Source organism: Hyla sarda, chromosome 2 (assembly GCF_029499605.1).
Source record: "Hyla sarda isolate aHylSar1 chromosome 2, aHylSar1.hap1, whole genome shotgun sequence".
NCBI classification, from domain to species: domain Eukaryota; kingdom Metazoa; phylum Chordata; class Amphibia; order Anura; family Hylidae; genus Hyla; species Hyla sarda.
This window is the reverse complement of record NC_079190.1, coordinates 60,068,712-60,082,871: the sequence shown is the minus strand read 5'-3', so window position 1 is coordinate 60,082,871 and position 14,160 is coordinate 60,068,712. Positions and strand designations below refer to the sequence as shown.

Genomic DNA, 14,160 nt, shown 5'->3' with positions numbered 1-14,160 from the left:
CTCCATATAGTAATGCCCACCTTTATTCCTCCAACAAATAATGCCCCTTTGTAGTAGAAATACCCCATTCTGCTCCATTGTAGTAATATGACCCCTTTGTGCGCAACACAGTAAAATAAATAAATAAACTGCACCTTTGTACCCTCTTACAAAGTAATATTACTCACTGTGTGCTTCACTAAAAAGTAATAATGCCCATTTTTATATATCCTTTCAGTCCTAAAACAGCAATAAAATGACTACTATTTTGCCCCAATAGGTAATAGTGCTCCCTAAGACCTTTATTCACCCTGCTACCCTGTTCCCATCATGAGCAGTGCTGCTGAAGCCTCTTGCGCCAGGAGGTTGTTTTCTTGTGCCTGGTCCTGCCATTTTAAAGGCCTCTGTGCTCAATGTTCTAGTATAGGTTTCAGCTGTACCTAAGCATGAACAGTAGTTCTCCATTAGGAGTTCTGGACATTAGACCATAGATCTGATCTGGTGCTAATGCTGAAGCAGGGGCCCTTTTAGAAATATTCTTTCCAAACCTGCAGAACATCCAGGACATTACCAAAGATAGGGCATAAGGGCCTATTCACCATGGGGCTGCCCACTTTAAAGGTTTGTGAGACCCTGCACTGAAATGTGCTCTCCACAAGTGCTACAGCATTAGAAAACAAGAAAGAGGTAAATGTAAAAAAAATGATGAAAGTGGGATGGCGCTCTATGACCACCTGTTTTGATGGTTAGGAGTGCGGAGATGTCAAGCAGCTGAAAGGTTCCTAATTTTTATCTAATTCTACTCCCATCCTCTACATACACCTCGGTCTGTGCCTGTACACGTCAGATGCAGATATAAGCCATGTTTGTACTAAGGACATGTTTAATGCTTTCATTTATTCCATCTATTATGCAGACACTATACAGAACCTGCACAGTCCTCAGAGACTTCTTCTTTGACCGACATGACAGCTAATCCTACACAAACCTGTATACAGTGACACCAATGGAGACCTATTCTTAAAATGTATTCTAACCCCATTTAACATATAATTAGATCTTGGAGGTACCTGAATAATTTACACAGCAATAAGAAGCACGAGACGGCTCAGGTTACTCCTTTGAGCCTTAGATCAAGTTTGGTTTCTTCTGGAACAATTTTGTGTTAACACTAAAGACAATTTTACTTTTGGGTTACATATGTAATCTATGTAATTCGATTACTGCTCTTGTTTTCTGTGACTATAATAAAAAAAAAAAAAAAAAAATATATATATATATATATATATATACAGTAGAATAGAAAATAATCTACACACAATTCACACATTTAGATTTTCAGCTTTATCATGCATGCAATAGGCATAGACATGAATGGAGGGCGTGGTGTGATGTCACTAGGGGGCGTGGTTGTGACGTCACATCCCCGTATCGGAGGCAGCGCCCAGCAGAGAATGGCGGGGGCTGCACCGAGATCACAGGGGGTCCCCAGCGGCGGGACCCCTGTGATCATACATCTTACCGTATTTTTCGCCCTATAGGACGCACCGGCATATAAGACGCACCCAATTTTAAAGGTGCAAAATCTAGAAAAAAAAGATTCTGAACCCAACAGTGATGTTCAACCTGCGGACCTCCAGATGTTGCAAAACTACAACTCCCAGCATGCCCGGACAGCCGTTGGATGTCCGGGCATGCTGGGAGTTGTAGTTTTGCAACATCTGGAGGTCCGCAGGTTGAAGACCACTGGTAAAGGAGGTAATACTAAACGTGTCCCCGCCACCCTGGATGTCACTCCATGATGTCACACTGTGTGTGTGTGTGTGTGTGTGTGTGTGTGGAGACCCAGTACGGAATACTGTATCCTGCCCATCCTGTTGGGCAGATGTGGCCTTCAGTGTCCCTGTTGGGCCCACACTACTTAGGACTCAATATACAGTAATGTTATGTTATTGTTGTTATTCTGGAACTTTCTATGTCACTGGTGTTTTAAGCCTGTCAGGTGACCTGTCTGCCCCAATGTGAATCCTCCAAATTGCCCCATATATCGTTTAGGGGGGAGTTTGCTGCGTCTCTTGGTTGGATATATATATACACACACACACACACACACACACACATATATATATATATATATATATATATATATATATATATATATATTGCCTAATGTTTCATATAGCGACATCTTGAGCTTTTTTCGTAATTCATATATAATACTACTGAATGAGAACTAGAGCCATCAGATATCACCCCCCATAAGCCTTGCTTCCTGGGGGGAATGTGATAAGGTGGCATGTTGTGGAACTATATAGCGACACCCAGACTGTTTACAACTTTGGGATCCATCTAGACTCTGCTTCACTATGTGCATGATACCGAAGTTCAACTGAATAATATGATTTTTTTGTGGAAATGTTAACTCCTATTTTAATATAATCCTTCTAGACAGAGTAGTCACTTTGGTTGAGTTATGTGACCGGAGTTCATCTACAGACATTGCAGTTCTCATATCCTGTAATGTTATCACCATTGTAATTTCCAGCAGCGAGCAGCTGGTCAAATAATATGTGCTACACTGAGATATGAATGGCATTCCAGCTCTTCTACAGATTATACATCAAGAACGAATTAATAGTCATGAATTACCATAATATGCCCATTTTAACCTGCATTAATATTACATATCCATGAGTTGTTCTAAGCATATAATATGCCTCCAATGTAATTATTATGCTCTATTATGAATATAATTGGATTTCTTTAGCACCATCACTAGTTACTGACAATACATTATATATATATATATATATATATATATATATATATATATATATATATTAGGAATACAATGCATCCACATGCTAACACTTCTAGGAATCATATTTACTTGACTTAGTAACTGCGCCACTTAGGCCACTTACGTTTATGGGCTAGAGGGGGGGGGGGGGGGTGTAGCTACACTGGGGCCAGGACAAAGACAAAAGTAGGGGGGCAATTATAAAATACTACATACTGTATATGCTGCCGTTACACAATAGTGCTGCATACTGTGCAAGCCGAGCCAGGATATAAAGGTGTTACAAACCGTGCCCCTTGGATATAATCATGCCACAAACTATGCCTCCTGGATATCATAGTGCACACAATGTCGCCAGGACATAATGGTGCCTCACACTGTGCTGCCAGTACATAATAATGTTACACACTGTGCCTTACAATGTGCTGCCTGGAAATAATGGTTCCATCCACACACTATGCCGCTAGGGTACAATAATGCCATATTGTGTAGTGCCACACTGTGTAGCCTGGACAAAGTAGTGCCATACACTGTGCTGTGTGGATATAATAATGTCTCACTGTGTGCCCTTTGGATATAATAGTGTCATACACTGTATAATAGTTTTGCTGTCTCTATCAGCGCAGACATTTTTCCTGTAACCTGCCTTACTTCCCTCTCCCAGCACTGACCTTCTCGCTACTATAAAATGACAGAACTAACCTCAGCGACTGTCACTTTATAGTAGAGTAATAGAGATTACCGTTGGGACCAGCTGCTGGTGGCCGGGAGCACTGTAGTACTTTTCAATTAGGGGGGCACAGAATTATGTAGGGGGGGGGGGGCATGGCCCCTTTGTCTCCCCCATTCGGCTGCATCAACTAGACTATGACTGATCTACAATTCATGTGTGGTGTCCCAGCACCAAAGGCTGTCTTTTGGCTTCGGACTTCCTCGGACAGACCTGCGGCACCGGTGTTGGACCCACTAAAAGACTGGTTGTTACAGTTATTATGTTCAAGCACTTTATTAAATGTTTATTATATTGTTCATAAGTGATGTGTTATCTGTTATTTATAGGTGTTATACCTTTAAGAGCAGAGGAGCAGTACAAGCCCATGTGACCCTGCCTGCCCAATGGGAACCCCTAAATTCCTTAGTATATAGAGTAGAGGGGGGAGGAGTTGCCCCAGTTGAGTTTAGTCTTGCGTTATGTTCTGAGCACAAGTCTGGTAAAGGTGTGAGGTGTGTGGAGAAGCTCTGAGGGAAGGTCCAGAACAAATCTCTGTTCAAGTCTTACCCAGCCATTCTTCAAGGATCCCCCGCACAGGGGAAAGTCAAGCCCTGGTGGAGAAAGTCTCAGGACCTTGTCAGAACCCTAGCGACCTGGAAACTCTTCAGTCTCATATCAAGTCAGTATTAATCAATTGGGTGAAAAGAACCATAAGTCTCAGTAAGGCAACAGGGCTCCCAAAGGGTTACACAGCATCCTCTCCACTCTGCCCCATACTGTTGGCGTGTAATACCATCTGCACCCTGCTCAGTAAAGACAGTTATCCGTAACCTGGCGTTGGTGCGTTTCTTTACTCCCCGTATCTGGCCCAGGAGAAGCTGTCTCCAACCATGGACCGTGTATAGAGTAACGGTGCCCTGGCATCACAAAGTGATCAGGTATTCCTAGCAGCCTGTGGCACCACACGGTGGTGCTGTGTCTAGCAGAAAAAAAGAATCTCTTCTTTTCTAATTCTAATTCACTTTTTTAAGATTCATGAAAAGACAAACACAGTGAAACATGGTGTGATACAGTGAACCACACTATGGTTTCTTAGTGGTCTCCTAACTGTGGACCTCCAGATGTTGCAAAACTCCAAGAATGCCTGTATAGCCATAGGCCACCCAGACATGCTGGGGCTTATAGTTTTCCATCATCTTTGAGACCACTGGACTAAAGTCTTGTATACAGACACTCTCTATGTCTTTGTACAACTGCAGAGTTGTATTGGCCCCATTCACATTTTCATTTTTTTTCTGCATGCTCCACTGGATGCCACATTACACTATATTTTGTTATCTCTATAATGCAGTGCCATATGGAGGCACCATAAGGTGGTACATGGAGGGCACACAAATCTATAGTTCAGACCCACAGGGACTCAGCATGCCTCCATAGTGGTTCCACACCGGACCTAATAATCTCACAGGAGTCTTTATTAAACCAAAGCTTCTAAGCAGAAAATAACAGCTGTGGTGTTGGCATTTAGGTGAAAGAAGTCTTTAAAGATGATTCTTTACATGTAACATACAACAAAGTATACAATAATACTGTTAGTAAAAAGATAGTAGTCTTTATAGAGCAATATATGAAGTAGCCAAATTATCAAGCAGGTGTAACCTGGAAATGGATTCTTTTTATTCTACTTTGGAACCCAGTGGCAAAATAGCAAGTAAAAATAAACAAGCAATAAAGTCCATAACACAGTACCTGCAAGGGCAGAGAAAAATCAAGCTCAGTCCAAATCTGAGGTCATGGCAGGTAACGGTCAGAAAAAAAAAATAGTCGAAGGTCTCAATTCAATAGAAGGGTATGGAATACAGGAGCGTGGAAACAACAGCTTAGTCTATGTGTACAAGGCAACAGAATTAACCAGCACTGATCTAAATAACTAGTTGGGTTTAAAAGCCCTCAGGAGCCAGGGATAGCCCTGCTGCTGAGACAACACAGGAATGGCTGGTTCTATGGGATTGCCTGATGGCAGGGTTGTGACCTTTAGACATTTTCCATGCTCTACAGGTACACATGACATGTTCTGTAAGTCATACAGGCACATGTGTACATGTTTGGGCATCTTCACCATAGTAAATGCAGGGTCTGTCTTGAGCATGGTCACCTTGGGTACTCGTCCCTGGCTGCAACGACAGAGAGAAGACAAGATGGTGCTCGCTGCAGATTATGTCTGTGCCCAGGTAAGGGGGCCCCTTTGGCTCCATGAAAGCAGGTCATAGTTCTCATTAGGGAATATGCTCAACTTGCTATTGCGTAAGAAAACAACCTATATGACGTGTAGTTACAGGAGGTAGCTGCCATCACAGGGAAGGTCATTTGTGCTGGTAGACGTCTGTGTCCTTGTGATGCATATAGGAGGCAAAAGCCACGAATGAGAAGAAAAAAGACCCTGGAGATTTGGACCATCCCTTAATCAAAATCCAGAGCTGGTGTCCTTAAAATGTTGAATACAAGTGTAATTCTTTATTGGCATTGAGAAGGAGAAATACAATTGTGTGCCCCAGGCGTCTGGTGGATGGGTGGAGTTGGTCACCTGATAGTCCCTTGCTAGACCAGCAACACTTTTGTCAAATGGGTTATTCCCTGTAAGGTGAAAGCAGGGATAAGAAATATGGACAGTTGTATAATGTGGAAACAACTTGTAACTTTACTGAACATTCTGTGCTAGTGCAGATACAGTCTCTTTAGCAAACAGTTGTGGGTACAGGTTTTAAGAAGATGAGTCAAGAGTTGGTCACTGTCCCTTTAAAAGTTGCTTCAGTAGCAGATATACTGACTGGAGAGTCTCAAATGTGCTCTTTGCAAATGTTGTTGCTAGTGGTAATGCAATTAAAGGGGTATACCACCCCTAGACATCTTATCCCCTGTCCAAAGGATAGGTCGAGCAACCACAGCCGTCACGCCCCCTCCCATAGACCTAAATGGAGGGAGCCTGACGTCATAACCAAGGCCGCCAGAAATTGGCCTTCTGAACATTAATGTCCAAAATGCCGGGGTGTCTGGCTGGAGATCGCAGGGGGTCCGAGAGGCTGGACTCCCAGTGACCCTTTGTATAGGGGATTAGATGTCTAGGGGTGGAGTAACCCTTCAAAGACAGATAGAGGAATAGTTCAATTAGTTGCTCTCTGCTGTGAGGGGCCTACACAGAACGGCTTACTGTGGTGCAGATACTTGTACTTTACTTAAGGTTTTGCAACACAATACCCTATGTGCAGGGCATAAGCTGAAGAAACTTCTGTACTGTCTTAACAACAGAGCTCTGACTGTAGGTCTACAAATGGACTAGTGTATGCAAAGGAGCCCTTGTTCAGCAATTTTCCTCCTGAAGCTGGAAACAGTGTACAGGGACAATGATGTCCCCACAGTGTGGACCGGGGACGACCTTCTGGGTGAAATCCTACAAACTTTGCACAGTGTCATAATTATTGTGCACACAACCCAGATTTGTCTTAGGTGAGATTAGACTTGCAACTGAACCAGGACTTGAGACGATCTTTTAGCAAACTTTAGCTTGTACTGAACTGATCCTTGGAGGGGCACTCTAACTAGGAATATTTACTATCCTGTGACTGACTAGTCTGGCTAGCAGAGTGGAGCTAGGAGAGATGTTCACTGTTTCCTGGCCTTAGCCAGACTCTGAATAGACTCAACTAGCTTTGGGTCCAGCACTCAAGGAAGAGGGGGTTAGACGAGTGACTCTTCTTTTAGCCTTTCTGGAAACTTGGAAGGTGACTGGGAAGCATTTAACCCTCACACAGTTGTGATACCTTAGTGTATGCTGTAATGGCAGTGTAATACACAAATAGTTTTGCAAGTGGACTCATGACACCCCACAGACAGATTTAGGCAAAAGTGGGAGACCACAAGGGTATAATCCCCATAAACATGATGCAAAGTGTCACCCCTTCCCTCAAACAAAAGGGTTGTTGATCGTCTCAGGGATTTGTATGGCTCAGGAGTCAGAACCAGCACAAAGGTCAACTATGATATTGTTATGGCCCCCTCTCTTCGGTATAAATTTCTACATTACAAACGCCATACAGTGAGGCAGTAAACCAGGGTAGAAATACAGTGGTCCCTCAAGTTACAATATTAATTGGTTCCAGGATGACCATTGTATGTTGAGACCATTGTATGTTGAGTCCATAACTCTATGGAAACCTGGTAATTGGTTCTGAAGCCACCAAAATGTCCTCCAAAAATAGGAAAAAGTGAGGATTAAAGAAAAATAAGTAGATAACGAATATAGATAAAGCAAATCCTTACATATAAAAGTATGAAAGATCTGCTGGGAGCTGTAAATCACTGTCTATGTTAGTGTTTCCCAACCAGGGTGCCTCCAGCTGTTGCAAAACTACAACTCCCAGCATACCCGGACAGCCGAAGGCTGTCCGGGCATGCTGGGAGTTGTAGTTTTGCAACAGCTGGAGGCGCCCTGGTTGGGAAACACTGGTCTATGTAGAGCACAGGAGTTTCTTCAGGGTCATGTACAGTACACACAATTTCCTAAAAAAGTTAAATGGAGCCGCCCTTACTTGGTGTCCAAAGGAGCAGCTGTGACATAGGTTAAGAGTAGACATGTAACACGTCCCTGTACTGTTGGCGCTACCAGACAGGAGTTCAGTGCATTCGCTTCAGTACTACAGTGCATGCGCTAATACAGGGGTTTTACCAGTGAATGCCCATTCTGATTGGTCGGTTCTTCCGGCCATTGACATGTTTTGCAGATCTGGACTGTCTGTACATTGTATGTTGAGTCTGGTTTCAAGATACAATGGTCCAGAAAAGGCCATTGTATGTTGAAACTATTGTATGTTGAGGCCATTGTAAGTTGAGGGATCACTGTATATTGATCACTCATGATAGAATACACAAGGATCCACAGCACTATTTTTTTCTCTGCTTAAATCCTGTAAATTTACTGGGTCACCAATGGATGCCATGCAAGTGAATGGGGGCTGTCGGGACCCAGCAGTAGCCATTTGCATTTCACCCGTTTCAGGGTCCGTCCAGCTCAAAAAAAAAAAAAAAAAAGCCGATCGGATACAAACGGCCGTGTGAACCTAGCCTAAGGCATCATGGCTTTCCTTTATAATGGAAGCTATGCCACCTTACTGCAATCCAAATGGCACCTGATGGACCTAACTCACATATGGTCAGACTGTTGGGGTTCCCTCATAGTTGCTGCTGTATTGATAATTTTTGCTGCAAAAACTGATTGAGACCTTGAAACCCCCTGAAGAGCATTACAGCAATGTGAACAGAGCAAGAAAGTATGAATGAGCTTTTTGCCGTTGCACTATATATTGTGATCACATTTGTCGCTGACATCGTCTTGACTGTCTTGGGTATTTTATGATAAGGTTTACATGACAAATGCTTCTATCTTCCCATTATCATATGCAAAGCACAACATCAGCCTACACACATTAGATAGATGGACTTAGATAATTCTATGATACTGGTTGGTCATCTGTAGCTTTCCTAAGAAATGGGCCTATGTACCACAGAATAAACCTTGCAGCTGCTATGGGGCCCATGGAAAGAAGAGGCCCAACCATGGTTAGTTCAATTCCTTTTGATACTAGTTGTCAAGAACTTCTGCAAGAGGAACCGTATTGCTGGCAAGAAAAAATTGAAGAATTAGACTTAGGGTCATATAGAGGGTGTGGAAGGGTTTGGTTTGGACCTGGCATCACAACTGGGCCCAATTAAATGTTTGCTATAAGACCCATTCCCATAGTACGTGGTTATTTGTCAGCTGTTATCCGAAGCTCTTGATCCTTATCATACACCAGCTTTACCCTGCCGGCATGCCTATGATTTATGGAAAGTAATCTTCTGCATTCCTTCTATAGACTTCATTTATTATATAGTTTACATCTTTGGAATATCCAGACTTAAATTACCAAATTAAATTATCTAGAGGATTACGTTCTCAGTAAAACAGATGGGGCAATAAAACACATCAGGTACCTATATAATAGAGACATCTCCGTCATCCCCAAGCTACATGCATGTGAAATATATTTGGCGAATAAAGAATTTTACCTTGTCTAGAAGGCTAGCGGTCACTGTGTCTCATCTGCGGTAAGTAACTGATGTAGACATCTTGTTTCCTCTGTAAAAGTGACAAAAAAATAAGGATTCCAAATGAGAATGTGCAGGTAACAGAATTAAGAGGGTTCTTAAAGGGGTACTCCGGTGAAAACCTTTTTTCTTTTAAATCAACTGGTGGCAGAAAGTTAAACATATTTGTAAATTACTTCTATTAAAAAATCTGAATCCTTCCTGTACTTATTAGCTGCTGAATACTACAGAGGAAATTCTTTTCTTTTTGGAATGCTCTCTGATGACATCACGAGCACAGTTCTCTCTACTGACATTATTATAATAATAATAACGCTTTATTTATTGTTGTCCTTAGTGGGATTTGAACCCAAGCCCCCAGCACCACAAGGCAGCAGTGCTAACCACTGAGCCACCATGCTGCCCTTTGCATACATCTGCTATGCATCTGCTATGCATGGTTGCTAAAATGGACAGAGATGTCAGCAGAGAGCACTGTGCTCGTGATGTCATCAGTGTTCCAAAAAGAAAGGAATTTCCTCTGTAGCATTCAGCAGCTAATAAGTACTGGAAGGATTAAGATTTTTTAATAGAAGTAATTTACAAATATGTTTAACTTTCTGCCACCAGTTGATTTAGAAGAAAAAAGGTTTTCACCGGAGTACCCCTTTAATTAACCATAGAATGTGACTAGAGGAAAACAAGCAAACCATGATTTATAGACAAGAGGAGGGAATCTATGAAACCATGTATGGCAGTTTTCTGGTGAACAGAGTCGCAACATTTTTCCTGAGCCTAATTTTGAACAATCATTTTTGAAAAGTAAATGAGGCTGAGGAGGGGGTTGTTGGCTCCCACTGTCTGACATATGCAATAAGGTACAATATAAATTGGTGTAAATTATAGCTGAAATTCATACTGTCATAGATTTCACTCTCCAGTTGCACGGACAACCAAGAAGCACCAAATGGTGTGCGCCTCCTAATATATTTAGCACATCTTTCCCCAGCATACTTTTACTTAAAGGGGTACTCCGGTGGAAAACTTTTTTTTTTTTTTTTTTTTAAATCAACTGGTGCCAGAAGGTTAAACGGATTTGTTAATTACTTCTATTTAAAAATCTTAATCCTTCCAGTACTTATCAGCTGCTGTATGCTACAAAGGAAGTTGTATAGTTATGTCCTGTCTGACCACAGTGCTCTCTGCTGACACCTCTGTCCATGCCAGGAACTGTCCAGAGCAAGATAGGTTTGCTATGGGGATTTGCTCCTGCTCTGGACAGTTCCTGACATGGACAGAGGTGTCAGCAGAGAGCACTGTGGTCAAACAGAAAAAAAAATCAAAAAGAAAAGAACTTTCTCTGGAGCATACAGCAGCTGATAAGTACTGGAAGGATAAACATTTTTAAATAGAAGTAATTTACAAATCTGTTTAACTTTCTGGCACCAGTTGATTTAAAAAAATGTTTTCCATCAGAGTACCCCTTTAAAGGGGAAGTCCGGGGAACTACACTTATGCCCTATCCACAGGATAAGGGATAAGTGTCTGATCCGACTGCTGGGCCCTCCCGTGATCTCCAGACATGCAGGAAGACAACCCGCTCAGCCAATCACCGGCTCAGACAGGGGTCCCAGCAGTCGGACAGCTGTGCGCAGGGGATACTCTTTTAAGATTGACTACTTGTGAAATGTAAGTCTTAGTAAATGTCTGCCATAGTTTTTGCCACAGATTTCCCAGGGTGGTAATGGTGCAAATCTTTTCAATTTTATTTGCACAGAGTGTTCAAGTGCCCTAAGATATAAATATACCACAGTGGCTCAGCAATGTACTATAAGATACAAATCGTCGAAAACTGGCATACAAGCATGCATATCCTTTTTTTATATGGTGTAGCTGTAAATGCGGTAGTAAAAAAAGATATTGTAGCAGAACAGATTTTGAGCTGTGATGATTTTTCATTGTATAGTATTTAAGAACTCTGCCTTTTTTACATTATTGCACACATTTTTGCACAATTCATGACATTTTAGTTTCGGACAAACTTTATTAGAAACAACCGAATCATACAACAAAGTAAGTGGTGGGTGGCACAGAATTAAAATGGGATGGATCAAACCAATAGTTCATCAATAAACATACACTTGTGGTAGCCCTTGGGGGGGTGTATGGTGGTGGTGATATGGTATATGAGGGGTTAATGTTAACCCTATAGTTTGTGACGCCAGGCTGAGGGCTGGTATGCTGAATCAATGTTCCGGCCTATCGCCGCCCTTCCCAGTAACGATAGGTGCATGAAATGACTGAAGGTCCACAAACAGTTGTTGCGGACCTTGAGTTAATGATACAGTCTCTGAATTTAGGGAGAGATTTGCAGATCCGTCCGGATTTAGGGGAGTTATTAGGTCCGGTGATGCTGCAGAGTGTTTGGGAATTGATACACTCTATAATTAGATTGTTCAGCCGTCGCCGCAAGGCTCGGGCCTAACTCACTGCGTTAGTTGCTGCGCAGATCCTTCTCTCATGACAGCCCACGAGGTAAGAGAGATCCTTACTGCTTGGCTGTGCAGGAACAAGAGAGCGAAACATGGCCGCCGCTCCCTTATATGGGCAGGGGGAGGGGCAATTCTGATTGGTCCGAACATCTGCCATTCACCATTACATGGTGTAATGGGATTGCTTACGTCACAGGGCCTCCAAAGGTCCTTAATTTAATACCATAGAGTTCACCGAGTCACATGACCCGCAGGTCCTGCAACGCTATGGAAACAAGTAATTAACCATTTATTTACATATATGCTATCCTATTTACATTAATCTTTGCATAAAATACTGATCTATAAACTGAAAAAGAGGCGACTAGGGGTAGACTGGATGGCAGGGATCCCTACGTCCTAGGGACTCTGGCTACGGGGACCCATACATAAATAGGTACCGTATAGAATGTGGTACTGGGACACCACACACTTGTTTAATAAAACAATTACAGCGGCTCCAGCTGTAGGAATCCAGATAAAAGCATCTTCTTTATAAGAAAACTTTAAAACATAGTCCACACAACATGGAGCATTTATCGGTCATTTATGGTATATCATGTGAATATGCTATAAATGTCCCAGATTTGAGTACTCCTTTAATGTCTATGGGATGTTGCATGCTGTGAGAGGGGAGAAGGGGCTGCCGAGGCAATACATCTAAATAGCTCAGAGAACACAGGAGAATTCAGTCCCTCCACAAACATGGTAAAAAAAACTATGTCAGTCCCCACATCTCTGAGCCAGGTTAAAAAAACATTATTGAAGAATGAATACATATGAACACACTCACCATAACCAAGGAAACAATCTTCAATAATGTAGTAAGAAAACTCCTTTGTGCCCTTACCCTACACTGTTACAATATAGGAAGTACCAGTCATCAGAGGTTGGAATCAGGGCAGGGGAGTACAGATGCTGGGGTGTCCGTTTCTCCCCGCCTTGATCCCACCCCACCCCGCTGCGTTGCCTGTACACCCTCTTTTATGGATATGCTTTTATTATGAAAATGAAGATGGAAGATTGAAGAGTTCATTGCGGTGAGTGCACCATTTCTTCTCTTTGCTACATTGAATTGCTGGACTTTTGTACCTTTGATGTGTAGCACCACCGCATCTTTCAGAGTGTTGTACATTAGCCATGGTCTAAGGGATATATGGACATAAAGGGTTAATGAATTGTGGTGCCATTTTTTTTTCTTCCTACATACATCCCTGGCCAAATCCACCTAACCTGACTTATAGCAACTCCCAAAATGAAGTCTATTGGGATGTTCTATTCATTCGAAGGCGAATCCTGGCCCCCGGCTCATCAATCCCCAGTCGCCAAACAATAGGAGAGGCAGACTCTCCATCTTGGATTGCTGTCATCCATATCACAGTTTTAATGAGCTGTGGATTAGCTTGTCCATACTGTCCTTTCAGGCCAAGACGTCAGTGTGTGAACCCTGCCTGTTGGCAGTGTTACTGGTATGTGTGTGGCATATGTGCCTCTAATCTAGGCAGGCCAGATGTCCACTTTCCTTTATTTTGCTTTGTTGCATGCCATACTATTCTAAAACAAGTATACTGAATCAGAGCTGAATATTTTATACAAGCAATCGTCTGATAATGTCTACCTCCCGCAGATGGAATATTCTGCGCCAAATACTCTGAGATTTAAAGACAAAGAGACGACGTGACCGGCTAAGCTGCATTTCTGTGTATTGTATGATGTCATCTGGGAAAAGTGCCTTGATGGAAGCGATGCTATCATGCATAATTTACTCTACAGTTATGACAAAGCGTCGGATCAAAGCTCCATTTGCAAAGACTTTAATATGAACGCTTGCTAAATCTGCACGAAGATGATGTCTCCAATTATTTCAGATGCTGCTATATCTTCTAGTACTTAAAAGTATAGTGCGATATAATATGGAAGGCAGTATGATTGAGGTTTGTACTACACTGGTGAAGGTTGAAGAACACTTGGCCTCGGGTAACAATGATTAAAACCATCATAAAATGCTGTTCATTTGG

At 42.3% G+C, this 14,160-nt stretch overlaps 1 protein-coding gene across 3 annotated transcripts in view; it reads right to left on the bottom strand.

The window, feature by feature from the left end:
* Nucleotides 1-14,160, bottom strand: part of FRY (FRY microtubule binding protein) — a 526,666-nt gene that overhangs the window by 431,761 nt on the left and 80,745 nt on the right. For 2 of the 3 annotated variants that reach the window (XM_056561876.1, XM_056561878.1), the window contains exons 2-3: nt 9,594-9,663; nt 5,953-6,125 (exon numbers count right to left, since the gene is read on the bottom strand). The gene's annotated coding sequence lies outside the window, so the exon portion shown is untranslated. The remainder of the gene's footprint in view (nt 1-5,952; nt 6,126-9,593; nt 9,664-14,160) is intronic. The other variant, XM_056561877.1, reaches the window with a different exon arrangement.